Here is a 17265-nt window from a genome sequence, read left to right as displayed (position 1 = left end):
GTTCGAGAGCAGTAAAGAGCCAGAAGGGATGGTTTGTCCCGTATAAGCACCCTAAAGCTCACATATGATGTTTATTAAGACTGCTAAACCAAAGCTGGTTCACTCTCTCTCCCTTGTGCTGTGGGAAGGAAGAGTGAAGTGACATCTTCCCATCTCAAAAGCAATAAAATTTGCTGGGGAACAATACTGCCTGTTCCTTTGCCTCTTTTCCCACTCATTTGCATGGGACCACGTCCACAGCGCAGGGACGTCTGCCTCTTTTTCACGAAAGGGCTGAGCTGGCTTTTAAGTTACAGCCACACCGGCCAAGCACATGTTCTGCAGTTGAGCTGAACACAAGCGACCGGTGCAGGAACATGGCTGTCACCACGCTCGTGTGATCCCCCCGAGGCACCTCGGAGCAGCCTGGAGTGCCACAGCTACGCAGGGCACAGAAATGAAACCGCCTGGCAACAAACCCTTTAAAACAAAGGGGGAACCCCCCATCAGCTGGGCAAGGCCCCTGACACACACTGGAGCATCTCCCAGTCAAGGCAGGCAAAGGCAACTGCCTCCGACACTCAGTTTTTAAGGCATATGGTGAGTCTTCCAGAACAAAGGCAGGATGAAAATCGGGCACACCATCATACCGAGAGATGGGATAACGAGGGACAGTTCTAGTTTCACAAAACCTCAACAGCCGCTGCAGCACAGGCTGCTCCAAGTTTAGATCAGTCCTCTCTACCTTCTAGTCAGGATGAGGAAGGAAAAAAAATAATCTACCCTTGTCGGCAAAAAAGCAGACGCTAGGAAGGGCTTCCGATAAAACTCACCCTGAGATTTTATTTTTTCAAAACTAAATGAAATTGCAGGTTTTTTTCTTGTAAATCCATACTTCCAGCAGGATGCTGAAGAGGACCGAGGGAGTGAAGGAAATGGTGTGAGTGGCCCACCAAGCTTATGGTGCAGCAGCGTCTGCTTGTCCCACAGCTACAGGCTCAACAACCAACTCGTACGTAGAAGGGATCAGGAGAGAGGCGATTCAAGCAACCTCTTCGTTCGGGTGCCTCAGGAAGGAAGGTGGACAACAGGAGGCTCAGAAACAACTGGCTCCAAAATTCAACACAAATTCAGCGCTTTGAAGAGCAGGGTGCTTTCAGACAGTGCTGCAGAGCCCTCCTGCTGAGGCTGAGCAGTGCACGAGCATGAGGAGAGGGACGAGGCTCTGCCACCTCTCCACTAGCGCTGGAGCAACATCCATCCTTGAGCAGGACAGTTCCCCCGGCCACTGCATGGAGTGAATCACGGCCAAGGTGAGGCAAGGTCCAAAACTGACCAACAGAAGAAGGTGTATCAGTCTTCTGTTTCTGAGCCCCAGTACCCACCACTGAAAGCGGCCATGTGTCCCTCACAGGCTGTGCTATCACGATTAACCAGCTAACCGAAACCAGCTGTGACCCTAAAACCCAACAGATGTTGTTCCCCTCCAACTCACGCAGGCAGAGCGGGCATGAGGACAAACAGAGGCAGCAGCGAAGCTCCCAGCTTGCTCATCATTCCTCGGTTTGCAAGCTCCCCGGCTCGTTTCCAGGACTGCTGCTGAGCGGCAGAGGCAACATGCTCAGAGCAGCCAGGTTTTGGGGAGAAAAACATCGCTCACCTGGAATCCAACAAATATGTTGTGCCAGCAAATGGAATGAACTTGGCACAGAGGATCAGCCCAGGGTATGTCATGGGGTGCAACTACCAGGATAGGACGGGATCGGTCTTGTGAAAAAGATCCTGCTCCATCATCGTGTGGCACTACATGGAAGAGAGACGCACAGATGAGCAAAAGTCTTATGGCCTGGACACCGACGTGCACCCACGTGCCTTCCAACATACAGCCAGTGTGGGAAAGGGAAGAGGCAGTCCCGGCCTGCCTGGGGAAGGAAGGCGGCCGTGCAGCCCGGCAGCTGCGGAGTCGTGGTGCCAGGGTGCCAAAGCAGGTCCCGGCAGCAAACCTGAAAGGAAAGAGCCCGGGGCTGAATGGGAACTCGCACAGCGCTGGCGAGCAGGGGCACAGACCAAACTGTTATTCATCAATGACGGGAAAAGTCACCAAAATAGAAGTTTTGGAAGATGCCAAAGCTATTTGTGAAGTGGGGCCAAATTTGACTAATAGTTTCAGCCAACATGGAGAAAATAATCAGAAAAACATTGAAACTCGTCATTTTTAGTTCTTCTTAATTTTTTTTTTTTTTTTTTTTCTGAAACATTTTACTTCGGAAATGATGAAACATTTCAGTCGCAGCAGGATCTTGGAGCCTTTGTCCCAATGAAACAGGAATGTTTATTGGGTTTGTCACTTACTGACTGAGTTAAATGTCAGGAGGAAATCTCAGTGTTGCTTTTTCATGTAAAAATAAAAATAAAAAACGCACAAGAGATTTTATCCAGTGGTACAGGGCACTAGGAGAGGCCAGCTAAAAGGCTGAAGGCAAGCACCTTTCCTGTCCAGATCCTCAACTCGCCAGAAGTCCCAACAGATGACGGAGCCGAGGGAAGGATTAGCCAACCTGCATGGAAAAGTGACGGGGTGACCTCAGGGGACAGGGGTGGGCAGAAGAGAAGGGTCCCTCTCAGGAGCCTCTTCCCCTGCCAGCCCAAGCTGCTGCCCCAAATGGCCCTGGGAACAGCAGGGTCGAGGGCAATGAAAGCTGGAAGGGACATCAAAGGCTGGTGTGAAAAGCCTCCCAGAGCTCCCAGAATGGGAGAACTGGGGCCTTCCCCCGCTGTCATGCCCAGGAGCGCTGGGGAAAGCCACATCCTGCCTCTTCCATCACACAGAGCGGCCTCTGCCAAGAAATCAGCCTCTCTTGTGGCTGGTGCCTTGGCTTTGTCTTATTTTAGGGTCTAGTGAAAAGACTTGGGGTCTTCTCCAAGCTTTACTAATGAAGGGCTGAGTGCTGCAGCCAAGAGATTTGGGATCCCACCCTGCTCCCTCGCTCCCATGCGAGCCCAGATGTCCTGTGTGTTTCCTTCCCTCACTCCCTCCTCCGTTAGAAATCCCTGTCCACACACCAGAGGGATTTTGCAGACCCGGGACTGGGCTCGCCACCAGGGCTCACTACCGCAGTTCCAGGAACGATCGCTCCGGGCAGAGGGGGTACGATGCCCACAACAGACCCCGAACTCCAGTCCACTTCCAGTGCATCCACAGCTTGTCCCAAAACCACACGGGCCGTGCCCAGATGATGACCTTTAACTGCTCCATCCATGGCCAAACGCTCAGTCAGCGCTCTGAGCAGCTCTTCAACCGGCCAAGAGGAAACTACGGCAGAGACCATTTTCTAAACCCCATGACACAACTGCCTGCCCAAAGCCTGGCTCAGCCATTTGCCAGCACTTGAGGGGCACACCCCAGGGCCAAAGTGTCCCACCACAGGTCTTCTTGGGGCAGACGTGGCACAGAGGCTTTCAGGGTCTCTGTGTGGGGTATGGAGAACCTCAGCATGTGTCCACGTGAACCGTCAGCTGCTGGAAGGAGATGGAGACCTGGTGATTATGGCAGGGAGGGAACTGGGAGCCGGGGCATGAAACCAGAGAGGGGAAACGTTTCGCCTTTAATCTTGGAAACAGCTTCCTGATAGTAGATTTATGAGCAACGGGAATAATGTCCTTTGCAGAGGGCTGGAAGCTCTGTTGCACAGGGCTTTAAAAACAAGACCGGATAAAAAAGTAGAAAATAGACATGAGGAAAGGATTTCACGTTGACCAGAAGATGGATAAGACCTGACAGTTCACTTCCAGCTCTAACTGCCCTGCCCGTACACCAGCGGCAAATCTCACACCTGCCTCCTGAGGCATTTGCCCGTTGACACCATTAACCAGCAAAGGTGGTCGGAACATTCCTGCACCGCTGTGAAAGGCATCCAAACAAACGCCACCAGCCCCAGCTTCTCTCCCAGCTCCCACCCCACAGCAGCTGTGGAGGTGACCTCCTGGGGCTGCTACAGAACCTCATTTTTCAGCTGACGCCTGGGGGTAGTAGCCAGAACCAGGGGCCTGACACATCCGACTTTTGTGCGGAAGCCCCTGGAAGGGGAATTTTCATTAATACACGTGTCTTGTTGAACTTGGACGTTGAAGTAGCTGAACTTTTCCTGCCTTAGTTCTCCCTGTACATATATCACACTTTCCTGTAATCAACTTTGCCTTTTTTCCTGACTTGGCCTTTCCCAGCGAGTTCTTGGGTATTGGTTTTCTTCAGAGCTGCTTTAGTGCTGTTGGAGGATGCTGAAGTGACAGCTCTGGCAACCTGAGCTCTGCAGTCACCCACGAAAGCCACCCAGCTCAGGCGGGCGCACCGCAGCCTTCACAGCTACTCACCCCCCTGTCCCATGCTTCCAACCTCGGTATGAAAAAGCTAAAGCAGCCCCCAAGAGCAGCACCTCTCCATATCCAGCAGAGTCCCCTGACTTCCTTCGTGTACGTCCTCCAGCAACCACGGGTGGCACCAGCCGTTGGGCTGCGTGCGGCCGGGTGCCCATCACACCGGGGGGCACCGGCTGCGCAGATGCACGACACACAGACGGCAGCTGCTCCAATTCAGTGCCCAAGAGGCTGCGGCACAGCTGGCAATCCCAGGGGCATCGTGCTCCACTCTCAGACCCTTCACCAAGGGCTGTTGGGAAGCTCACCTGAGGCTCCACCTCATCAAACGGCCGAGCCAGCGCCCTGAGAAGGGATTAGATGCGAAAGTCGGTGACCTCAGTCGAGCACAGCGAGTCAAAAGCACTCTGACTTTGGGCTTATTGCCCCACAAAAACATCAGTGACATCATTTCATTAATCCCCAGGGCGTCATTTCCTTCCTTCCTTCCTTCCCTCAGCCAAGCTGAAGCTTAAAATAGTATTTTGCATTCCTCATATTTCACTCCAAAACTAATTAATACCCAATCAGCCAAAAGCTCTTCTCACAGCAGCCTGGCTTGATCATGCAACCTGCCCACCCTTGGCAACAGCAGAAGCACCCGAAGGGCTCCCAGCTCCTCCCGAAAGACATTTCGGATGCAGCATCTGGAAAGAACTGCACCGAGGCAACCGAAAACAGGAAAACACCAAAATTAAAGCCCCGCGTGCGACCTCACCTCTGTCCCACGGGCACACACAACTCTCACGCGCCCACAAACCAACTCCAGCTGCGGTAACTCCCCGACGCCGCAGGCACCGCTGCTCTTCACCAGCTTCCAGCAACCCCTAAAGGCAAAAAACAGGAGTTACCTTCTGCCTCCTGGCTGCAAGGCAGGGCTGGAAACGCCTTCCAGCTGCTTGCCTGGGCTCATGGGAACTGAGAGGCAATTTTGGGGTTTGCAGAAAAAGGGCCTGGCAAAACCTTTGGATCCAGCACAAGGAGGGGCACAAGAAAGAAGGTGGAGCACAGGTCTGTCTTCATTTGGACTTCACAGCTATTTCTCATCCTCTCGGCAGCCCAGGCCAAACATGAGCCCAACGACACGGCTGTGCCGACGGCGGAGCGTTAACGGCAAAGGACGGGACGCCAGCCTAAGCTGGGAAGGAAACCTCGTCCAGCAGAGCGCCCAACATGTCACCCCAGGAGACACCAAGCCCTCGCGCTACAAATCTGTCTTGCTCCAGGCCCACACACACCAGGCACAGGCTCAGGGGATCACAGACGAGGCGACTGCAGTTTTGGGCGTGCAGGGACTACGGACCAGGAGAAGGTGGACCGAGTGTCCCAAACACACGGGGAAGATGGGACAGCTGCAGCGCAGGGAGCAGAAGTCAGCGTGTACCATCTGACACCGAACACCCCACCCCTGACATGTCAGTTTGTTGGTGCCAACCCCATCGCTGGGGTCCTGTAGAGCACAAACAGCCCCAGCATCTCATCAGGGATGAGCCAGGACCCCGCACAGCTCGGCTGGAGGAACTTGTTCTTTCTCCCCTTGAAAAACACCATTTAAAGCAAAAAGCACTTGCACCTACAGCCCCCGAGGGCCACCTGAAGGGGCCAGGGCCACCCCGGCCCCTGGAATCCTCTCCCTCTCCAGGAGGAGCTGGGGCGGCAGTTGGGGGAGGGGCGGAACACAGGGAGCCCCAACATTCCGTCCCGGAACACCCAGAGAGTCCTTAGTGCCCAACTGCCAGAACGGACCATGGCGTGGGCAGCAGCGCAGCTCTCTGCGTGGGGCTCCCAGCCCAGCCTGGCACCGTGGCTCTTTCAGCCTTTTGGGCCACCGGAGATGTTGCCCCCCCGAGGTAAGGACCCACCCTGCAGCCCGGGGACGCTCCTGGGGTCAGAGCGGAGGTGCCATCTCATGGCTCCCGTCTCTCTTCCAGCCTCAGCCATCCTGTGCCACCTGCCCAGGCAGGAACAGCATATCCCCGGAGCCTGGGCACCCGCAGTGGGGATGGCCCCCCCGGCCCCACCAGCAGGTACAGCACCCCTGTCTGCTCTGCCAGCCCGGCGCCTTTGGCACCCCTCGGCACTCCCAGCATCCCCACCGTCCGCCCCTGGCTGGGTGGGTGTCCCTGGAGGGTCCCCCCAGCCCAGCACGGCTCCCTCTCACCCACCCAGGGCTGAACCGGCGTCAGTGCGGCTGCAGCTATGAACCCCGCGGCTTCAGAGCGCACTGGAGCAGCACCATCCTGCCGTGGCCCAGCGCCTCCATGCTGGGCCATGGCATTGCTCCAGTGCCACCTGCTGCCCTGTGGGGCCCCGGGGGCTGCTGGACCACCCCGGCCTGGGCACAACAGACCCGCCAGAGCCAACTGCACCACCATCTTACCATCCCTGCGCCAGCAACCCTGGGCCAAAACATCCCGCTGGTCAGAAGCATCCCGCCGGGCAGCGACATCCCACCCAGACCCTCTCCTGCCCCACAAAACCAAGACCTGGGGGACCCGGCTGGCAGCCCCGAGCTGCCCGAGGACGTGCTGCTCGAAGAGGCCCTGCGGCTCTTCGGGTGCACCCTCGAGGCAGCGGGGCTCAGCCAGGACAGTGCCACCAGCGTCCCCATGCCTGGGGATGCTGGTGGCACCAGCGCAGTGGTACCCCCTTCCTACGTTACCCTCCTCAAGCTGCCCGATGAACTCCTCTCCCCTTCCTATTCCGTCCCTGAGATCGGCGATGCCATCCTCTACATCGATGAGTTCATCCGCGGGATGGAGGCCCAGGAGCCGTGGGAGGACGCGGGCTGGGACCTGCCACCGTCCCAGCCTCCCACGGCAGAATGGCGCGGGATGAAGCGGGGGGTGAGCACCTGGCCAGAGCCCCCCGGCAAGCGCAGGGCTCTGGCGGGCAGCACAGGGGTGGCCGGGGGGGATTAGAGCGAGATGGGGGCACTCAGGGGTGGGAGGGGAAGAGTGTTTTGGGGGGGGGGGTTAGACTATGTTTCATGGGAACTTTTCTATTGTGTTTTTATTCGGGGGGAGGCACCACACAGGGTTGCAAGGGGGGAGGGGAGTTGTGTTTTGGGGTGGGGGGAGGGGGGTTAGACTATGTTTCATGGGAATTTTTCTATCGTGTTTTTATTCCATTAAATGTTATTTTTCCAGAACGGCTCCGTGCCTGTGTGGGAGGGGCAGGGAGCGCAGAGGGCACCGGGAAATGGCACCCAAGAGGTGCCAAAGCCCCATTGAGCCAGCGAGCCCCGAAGGGCACCGAGCCACCCCCAGGGCTGAGCCACAGGCAGCGGGGCAGGCCATGGCGGGGGGAATCCTCTGGCCCCTTCCCCAGGGAAGCAGCCCTTTGGTGCGGGAGCCAGGACAGACGGGTCCCTGCAGGACTCACGGACACGGCCCCACGCAGAAAGCAGCCCCAAGACTCGGAAGTGGGAAAATAGAATCCTAATAAAAAAACCTGGCTGCAGCAGGAGGAGGGCACGACGGCACGCAGCCTGCGGCGAGAAGCACGCACCAGTTCTTCCCACGGGCCATCCGTGGTGGAAAGACAAAGCCCTCCCGCACCTCAGCTGGGTTTGCCTTGAAAATGTTTCCAAAGGGCAAGATGGAAAAACCTGTTGCCGGAGCAGCCGCAACCAACTTGTGCCCGCGGCACAGCTCCAAGGCCGATTCACGGCTCCGAGCCACGGGAGCTGGCTCGTGCCCACAGTTCAGGCTGGGCACCAGCACCGGGCCTGGCACTGGCTGCTCCAAAAACCCCAAACATTTGGCAAACCCGCACCCAGTGCCCGGGTCTCTGCAGAGCGCTCCACCTTCTCCAGCCAGACCCCCTCCCCAAAACCCGGGCACCCCTCGCAGCCAGGAGACAACAGCCCACGGGCGGTTTTCTCCTGCCCCTGGCCGGGACCAGCGCTGCTCCCGCTGCAGAGCGCGGCCCAGGGCTGATACGGGGATAGGTACAGGAGTAGGCATAAGACTACATAAGACTATATTAGCTGTTATTTCTATGGGTAGGTATAAGAATAGGCATAAGACTGCACAAGACTCTCGGAAATACACAGCTCTGTGAAATAGCTCTGTGAAATGTTAGAAGTTATCAAATACTAATCCCTGCTGTGAAACACTGACTACCCGAAAAAAAAGCCGGTAAGAGAGACAAAATAAATGCCAGCAAGGTTGTAACTCATGACCCGTAGGGAGAAAGAAAAGCCAAAGGAGAGATAAGGACTGACAAGAACTAACATTTGTCTTCAAACAATAACAAGTAGGAGAAAATCAGGTGTCCACTCAAGGCCAGGCCAGGCTGGGAACCGATTTGGCTCTGCAAGCTCAGTCGAAACAGAAATTTTAGGGAAGAAGTGAAAACACAGTGAGGAAGACCCACGGCCTTCATCCCGAAGACCCCTGTCCACGACCACCAGGAGGCGTGTCGAGGAGGAGCCTGAGGCGGATCCCGAGGCGGGGGCTGTGGAAATGATCTCCCGGGACAGACTGCCCTTTGGGGGGGTTATGAGTGTGTCTGGATAAATACAAGAGAACTGCCACAGCAGGGGTGCGCGTTTGTGGCGGAGCGATCCCCCGTGCGCCCGGCGCTGCCATGAACATACCTACTGGGCACCTCTCCGAGGGGTGGGGTCTGTTCCCGCACGTCAGGGCAGCAGCTGCTGCTCATCCCGCTCCGTCCCGCGTCCCTCCCAGATGCCACCCGGGAGGGGCCCGGGAGAGGGAGAAGCCCTGAGGCGCCACGAGCAGGGACGGCACCTCTCCCGGGTGCCAGGGCGGCCCACCGGCCTCCTGTGCCCGCTCGGGCAGCCCCGGCACGGCACGGGGGGCTGCAGCAGCCCCTCACCCAGCCCCGAGCGCGGGCACTGCCCGCCCCCACGGCCCGGCCCTTCCTGCGGGCCTGGCCCGGCAGAGCCCCGCGCTGCCCCAGCGAGCCCCGAGGGCTCAGGGCCTCCCGCAGCCGGACACACGGCCCGCAGCGCCGCGGAACCCTCACACAGACCGCTCGGCTCCGCTCGGCCCCCGTTCGGCTCCGCTCGGCCCCCGCTCGGCCCCGCTCGGCTCCGCCCGCCTCCGCCCGGCCGCGCTCGGCTCCCGCTCGGCCCCGCTCGGCTCCGCCCGCTCGGCTCCGCTCGGCCCCGCTCGGTCCCGCCCGGCTCCCGCTCGGCCCCGCCCGCCGCTGGGAGGGGCTCTGGCCTCAGCCGGGCCTTTTCGAGCCGCCCGCCAGAGTCGAGTCCCCGTCACGTGCTCCGTCCCCGCCCGTGCGTCATCCCCGCGCGCGGCACTATGGCGGCGCCGGGTCGCTGCCGTGCGGGAGGCTCAGCAGCAGCCCCCGCCGCGCCGTGCCCGCGCCACCCCCCAGCAGCGGCCCCTGGCCGCAGAGCCCCTGCGAGCCGGCCTGTGCCAGCGCTGCCCCGCCGGGCCCCTGTCCCAGCGCCAGGCAGCGGAGCGCTCCGGCCGCAGGCTCCCGGCGCGCTGCTTTCTGTGCGGAACCGGGGGCTTTCAGCGCTGCGACAAAGCGGAGCGGGGCCGCTTCCCGAATTCCCCGCCAGCAGGAGCGGGGCCGTCGCCCCCGGGCACACGAAGAGCTGCCGGGAGAACAGAGAGGTGGGACGCAAAGCCCGGCACCTGCTGCCCCCCCGACACCAGCTGCGCAATGGAGGCAGCGCTCGCCCTGCCAACATCTGCCCCCGAGAGCCGCTGGCAGCACGACAGGCCTGGGCAAGCAGCGCCTGTGAGGGGCCGGGCCTCTGCCCTCGGCACAGCCCGCAGCCCGGCCCCCCGCAGCACGGCCACTGGTGCGTGGCTGGTGGCCCCCGGTGACATCCCACAGGGCTGCAGGTGCGTGTGGAGCTGCTGCTGGCCCAGGAGGGCTCCGAGCATCCTGCCGCGGGAAGATACAGCCTCTCCCAGCCGTGCAGAAGGTTCTTATCAGCCCCCCGCAGCTGGCCAAGGGGAGGGGAGACGGGGCAGACCCCGTGATGCAAACAGGACGGGCGCGCTGCAGGAGCGTGGGCAGGGAGCTCCCAAATTCGATGTCAGATGAGGTCACGCTCCTGCCAACAGCTTCAGGGCACGGGAGGCGGGCACCAAGAGGAGGGGAGGTGGAAGCTCCAGTGGTCCCACGGAGAGGCGAAGGTGCCCGACTCCGAGCTGTGCTCTCCGGGACATCCAGCCCCTCTGGGCTTGGATCTGCTCGCTCAAACAAGCTGGAAATGGTGCGCGAGCCCAGTGCAGCCACGAGCTGATGAGGAGCTCAGGGGAGTGGAGAGCAGACTGAAGACCTTTAGAGCCATCCAAAACCTCCTGTCCTGGAGTCAGCCTGCAGGTGGGTGCTGGCTGTCTAAAAAGTTTCCAAGTGCTCTGACTTTTCCATCATTCCTTCTGCTTCTTGATCCTCTTCAGGCAGTCTCTGAGTCTTGCAATTTCCACTTTCAACAGGGAATCCTGCTTCTCCTCCTGTTGATTTTCTGGAGACATGCTGGTATCCAGGATGGAGAGTGAAATGAGGGAGACCTTGGCCAACGAGGTGGAGGAGATGAGTGGAAGAGGTGGATTTTTGGAAGGAGAGATGGAACTGTCCTCTGTTGAGGAGAAAAACGCGTCCTGTTTCTGCTGTGGAATAGCTATTTAGGGTTAAAGCACTTGGGACTTGTCATGAACTTGAGACTTGGTGGCTGCAACATTTATTTTGACCTCACGCAGACGGATTTCTCAACAGATTGGTGCCTGGGTCCTCTTCACTGGAATTTTGTGGTTTGGAGAGTGAGAAAAGGTTTAATGGGTTCCTTTCTGCTGTGCCCCTAGCAAAAATAAAACCATAATCAACTCTTTCTTTGGCAGCTGAGTTGCATAATTGCAGCATTTTCGTGAGAAATGTAACAATTTCATGCAGGATTGCACCATGAAGACTCACGGGAGTTTAAATTCAGCTCTCTTCTTGTGCAGGTAGGAAGTCTTTGGGAACACAGAGGTCCTTGTAAAACAAGGCTGGACTAACATGGGTCCTCCAAGGGGCACATTTCAGGGAGACAACCTGAGCCAGGAGATTTTGTCCCATGCCCAGAGCCTACACGGATGGCGCGTCGCTGCCGCACGGCTGGACACGGAGCCTGTCCTGGCAGCAAAGGCAGAGCACGGTGTTGGTCAGACCTACGTGATCCTCCCCATTCCTGGCGGAAAAGGCTGCAGCAACGGGCTGTGGAGGCACCGCAGTAAACAGGTTTTTCTCAATGCTGGTCTGTGTCAGAGACGCTTCAAACAAATCCTGCTCAGATTTCGCACGTTCTTTTTTCAAACAAATCCTGCTCTTATCTGGTGCGTTAACGGTGAGCCCTTGCTCTGGACTTTCTGCTTCTTTTATGTTGTTCTGCTGCTTTTTCGTCTACTCATCCTGGGCAGATTGCTGTGTTGCAGCACAGTTTTATTTTAAAGGACTGAAGTGAGCCTTCTTCCCAGGAACGTGGTGCTCTCTCTTTTAAAACTTTTTTTCTTTTAATATAAACAAGCCTGGAGCCCTCTGGATTTGCCAGCTTGTCCAGGAAACGAGGCACTCGTCCAAGGTCTTGCCCAAGGCTAAGGCCTTGTCCAGGGCCTTGGAAACATGTTCAAACACTGTTTTTGCAGTGTTTTGAGTGGCACTTTTAAAATGCAACTTAACAATTTCCACCCCTCCTCTTCAGAAGCAGCGCAGCCTTTCTAACCCAGCTCTGCAGTGCAGGTCCAGTGCCACCAGGGAAGGTGGGCCGAGTGTCCCAAACACACGGGAAAGATGGGACAGCTGCAGCGCAGGGAGCAGAAGTCAGTGTGTACCATCTGACACCGAACACCCCACCCCTGACATGTCAGTTTGTTGGTGCCAACCCCATCGCTGGGGTCCTGTAGAGCACAAACAGCCCCAGCATCTCATCAGGGATGAGCCAGGACCCTGCACAGCTCGGCTGGAGGAACTTGTTCTTTCTCCCCTTGAAAAACACCATTTAAAGCAAAAAGCACTTGCACCTACAGCCCCCGAGGGCCACCTGAAGGGGCCAGGGCCACCCCGGCCCCTGGAATCCTCTCCCTCTCCAGGAGGAGCTGGGGCGGCAGTTGGGGGAGGGGCGGAACACAGGGAGCCCCAACATTCCGTCCCGGAACACCCAGAGAGTCCTTAGCGCCCAACTGCCAGAACGGACCATGGCGTGGGCAGCAGCGCAGCTCTCTGCGTGGGGCTCCCAGCCCAGCCTGGCACCGTGGCTCTTTCAGCCTTTTGGGCCACCGGAGATGTTGCCCCCCCGAGGTAAGGACCCACCCTGCAGCCCGGGGACGCTCCTGGGGTCAGAGCGGAGGTGCCATCTCATGGCTCCCGTCTCTCTTCCAGCCTCAGCCATCCTGTGCCACCTGCCCAGGCAGGAACAGCATATCCCCGGAGCCTGGGCACCCGCAGTGGGGATGGCCCCCCCGGCCCCACCAGCAGGTACAGCACCCCTGTCTGCTCTGCCAGCCCGGCGCCTTTGGCACCCCTCGGCACTCCCAGCATCCCCACCGTCCGCCCCTGGCTGGGTGGGTGTCCCTGGAGGGTCCCCCCAGCCCAGCACGGCTCCCTCTCACCCACCCAGGGCTGAACCGGCGTCAGTGCGGCTGCAGCTATGAACCCCGCGGCTTCAGAGCGCACTGGAGCAGCACCATCCTGCCGTGGCCCAGCGCCTCCATGCTGGGCCATGGCATTGCTCCAGTGCCACCTGCTGCCCTGTGGGGCCCCGGGGGCTGCTGGACCACCCCGGCCTGGGCACAACAGACCCGCCAGAGCCAACTGCACCACCATCTTACCATCCCTGCGCCAGCAACCCTGGGCCAAAACATCCCGCTGGTCAGAAGCATCCCGCCGGGCAGCGACATCCCACCCAGACCCTCTCCTGCCCCACAACACCAAGACCTGGGGGACCCGGCTGGCAGCCCCCAGCTGCCCGAGGACGTGCTGCTTGAAGAGGCCCTGCGGCTCTTCGGGTGCACCCTCGAGGCAGCGGGGCTCAGCCAGGACAGTGCCACCAGCGTCCCCATGCCTGGGGATGCTGGTGGCACCAGCGCAGTGGTACCCCCTTCCTACGTCACCCTCCTCAAGCTGCCCGACGAACTCCTCTCCCCTTCCTATTCCGTCCCTGAGATCGGCGATGCCATCCTCTACATCGATGAGTTCATCCGCGGGATGGAGGCCCAGGAGCCGTGGGAGGACGCGGGCTGGGACCTGCCACCGTCCCAGCCTCCCACGGCAGAACGGCGCGGGATGAAGCGGGGGGCGAGCACCTGGCCAGAGCCCCCCGGCAAGCGCAGGGCTCTGGCGGGCAGCACGGGGGTGGCCGGGGGGGATTAGAGCGAGATGGGGGCACTCAGGGGGGGAGGGGAAGAGTGTTTTGGGTGGGGGGGTTAGACTATGTTTCATGGGAACTTTTCTATTGTGTTTTTATTCGGAGGGAGGCACCACAAGGGCGGGGGGCGGGCTGGGGGAGGAGGGGAGTTGTGTTTTGGGGTGGGGGGAGGGGGGTTAGACTATGTTTCATGGGAATTTTTCTATCGTGTTTTTATTCCATTAAATGTTATTTTTCCAGAACGGCTCCGTGCCTGTGTGGGAGGGGGAGGGAGCGCAGAGGGCACCGGGAAATGGCACCCAAGAGGTGCCAAAGCCCCATTGAGCCAGCGAGCCCCGAAGGGCACCGAGCCGCCCCCAGGGCTGAGCGACAGGCAGCGGGGCAGGCCATGGCGGGGGGGAATCCTCTGGCCCCTTCCCCAGGGAAGCAGCCCTTTGGTGCGGGAGCCAGGACAGACGGGTCCCTGCAGGACTCACGGACACGGCCCCACGCAGAAAGCAGCCACAAGACTCGGAAGTGGGAAAACAGAATCCTAATAAAAAAAACTGGCTGCAGCAGGAGGAGGGCACGACGGCACGCAGCCTGCGGCGAGAAGCACGCACCAGTTCTTCCCACGGGCCATCGGTGGTGGAAAGACAAAGCCCTCCCGCACCTCAGCTGGGTTTGCCTTGAAAATGTTTCCAAAGGGCAAGATGGGAAAACCTGTTGCCGGAGCAGCCGCAACCAACTTGTGCCCGCGGCACAGCTCCAAGGCCGATTCACGGCTCCGAGCCACGGGAGCTGGCTCGTGCCCGCAGTTCAGGCTGGGCACCAGCACCGGGCCTGGCACTGGCTGCTCCAAAAACCCCAAACATTTGGCAAACCCGCACCCAGTGCCCGGGTCTCTGCAGAGCGCTCCACCTTCTCCAGCCAGACCCCCTCCCCAAAACCCGGGCACCCCTCGCAGCCAGGAGACAACAGCCCACGGGCTCTGCAATGCAGGTCTGGTGCCACTGTGCAGCCCCACGCCCACCCTCTGAGGGGCCAAAAGGACTCCCTTGGCCCAAACATCACCTCCTTGCTTGGCCCGCACCAGGGAGGTTTCTGTGCACAGACAAGAGAAACCTGCCCATAACCAACAAAAAGCCCTGGGTTTTGTCCAGCTTTGGCTCAAATATGAAACCTTCTGCCGGGGGCAGGTCAGGAAAGCTGCCCACAGCACCCTGGAAGCTGGCACACAGGGCTGGCCACCAGGCAGCCAGCCTGGGCTCTTCAGACCCTCCCATCTCCTCCAGTAACACGCAGCAGCCCGACGTTTGTCTCACTTTTATTTACATAATTGCACAGCCCGTTTCCCCGTGACGCTGGCACACGGCGGGTCAGACACTGATTTCCCACATCCATAAGCTGAACGTCTCCTCCGGGAAGGAGGGGAAGACTCAAAAGAGTCGCCCTCGGGTTTCCAGGGGCACATGCACCAACTCCAGTTATTGGCAACTAAAGACAAGGAAGCGGAGAGCGAAGCCGCGGCTGCTCAGCAGCACAGGGCCGGGCCCCAGCTGCCCCCCCAGGGAATTCTGGCTTTCACAGTTGTGTGTTTGGATCAACAGTGGGTTTCCCAGCTGAAACACTGGCTCCTGTAATCCTTACTGGGGGAAGGTGGTGTGGGAGCGCACATCCTTGGTTACCTGCCAGAACTAGACAGGTCACAAGACCAAGCTCCTGGGAGGCAGCCGGGGCTGGGAAGGGTTAACTAAACCCTGACGTTTTCCTTCACTGGGAACATCCTGGTGACACGGGGTTTGTTGGGGAGGGGCTGAAGGAAGGGGTGCCCCAGGACAAGGCACAGAGCAGTGGCGCAGCGCTCGCTGCGAGGGAAGGGGGGTGCAGAGGGAGGCAGCGTGCGGGAGCTCCACTGCCCGAGCTGGTTGGAAGGAGGATGCTGCTGCGGTGCAGGGACCGTAACCATGGCTGGGCTGGAGAGGCCTCTCTGCACTCTCCTCCACGAGCACCGGGGCCAGTTCATCCCTGCACGACAGGGAAAAGGGAAGGTGCCCATGGGTACGTGGCAGAAGGGAAGGGACAGGCAGGGAGGCTGGCAGAGAGGGCAGCAGAGACGCACAGCCTGGCTGTGGCAGAAGACGTTCACCCTGTGATGAGACCCTCAAGCTCAAAACAGAGACCAGCTCAGACAACCCACAGGTGGGCAGAGAGGGGCTGCTGCAAGACGTGCTGGGATATCACCCAGTTGCATGGGAACCCTGGGACAGGAGATGAAGGAGAGCAGACATAGATCAGGCCCCAGGGCTGGAGCAATCCTACGGGCAGACACAGGGCACTGGCCTCTGCTGCTGTGCCACCAGCCCAGGGTCAAGGAACAAGTGACACGAAAGGAAAAACATCCTGCTTTGCAGCTAAAGGGAAGGAGGAATGGCACGTGGTGCTTTGGACTGAAGAAATTACAGGTCCCAACCCAGCAGGGCATCAGACTGACCCACTCAGGTTCAGCAAAGGAGCAGAGGGACACAGCGTGTGACTACCACCACCCACTGCAAGGACAAGGGCATGGCATCTTGGAATCTGCTTCCTCTCTGCTATTTGCCCTCACCATCGACAGGAGCGAGAGCCAAGCCTCACGCCAAGCAGCTGCACACACCTCTGGAGCACTCAGCCGGGCAGTGCCAACGCCAGCGTCCTGCTGGCCGGCTCCACTGGTGGGGCTCAGGAGAGCACAGCACCGAGCACAGGCATCGTCTGGCAGGGTGGGCAGCCAGCAGAGACACACGGGCTAAAGCCAAACTCAGGGAGACCCCTGGCAGACTGGGCACCCCAAGACACAGGGAGCCATTAGCTGGATGTGCTGGAAACACAGGTGGATAAGGAGGAGGAGGAACATCAGCCCCGCAGGAGAAGGGACCCAGAGCTGTTCTCTGGGAACCGGAGAACTTGGGGTGTTTCGTGAGAGGACACAAGAGGCAGCGCTTTCAGGGATGAACCACGACAGCAGCTCCTCTGGCTGCTGCCCAGGAATGTGCAAATAAAACGCGCAGAGACAGCCGAGACCACCCGCGTCCCGCCGAGCGGCTGCGGAGCACGGCCTGTCCCGTAAGGTACGTGTGTGTGCAACCAGCGCTAGGGAGGTCCAGCCTCAAGATGGTGAAAGGACATCAGCAAACAAGAGACCCCCAACTCTCACCTCCTGGGGTCAGGAAAGCTCCTTTCTGAATCTTAAAAGCAAAAGGCAGTGGTGGGTTGAGCTGGCACGAGCCATCGCTTCTCACCCTCAGATCCTCCATCTGCCTTTGCCAGACATACCGAGAGCTGAGTGCATCCGAGCCCTGGGGATGAGCCAGGACCTGCAAGGAAAGCATTTTGTGAGATTATGTCTGCACGGGAAAAGATTTTCTCGTTTTGAAACTTATTTCGAAATTCTCAAAATTACAGTACTTTACAATACAAAATGTCTCCATTCAGTATTATGTCATTTTACTCCTTCTGGGATTATAATAATTATTAAAAACACACAACTTTCTAGAAAGGACAGAAACACC

General features: G+C 58.9%; 1 long non-coding RNA gene across 1 annotated transcript; it reads left to right on the top strand.

Moving 5' to 3' along the window:
- Positions 1 to 10520: 10520 nt before the first annotated feature.
- Positions 10521 to 11224, top strand: LOC147526726 (uncharacterized). Its single transcript, XR_015222901.1, has 2 exons — positions 10521 to 10719; positions 10833 to 11224. It is a non-coding gene; the product is annotated as an uncharacterized LOC147526726 (long non-coding RNA).
- The last annotated feature ends 6041 nt before the right edge of the window (positions 11225 to 17265 follow it).

This window comes from Tauraco erythrolophus, chromosome 28 (assembly GCF_009769465.1).
Source record: "Tauraco erythrolophus isolate bTauEry1 chromosome 28, bTauEry1.pri, whole genome shotgun sequence".
Lineage (NCBI taxonomy): Eukaryota > Metazoa > Chordata > Aves > Musophagiformes > Musophagidae > Tauraco > Tauraco erythrolophus.
This window is presented reverse-complemented; position numbering and strand designations above follow the sequence as displayed.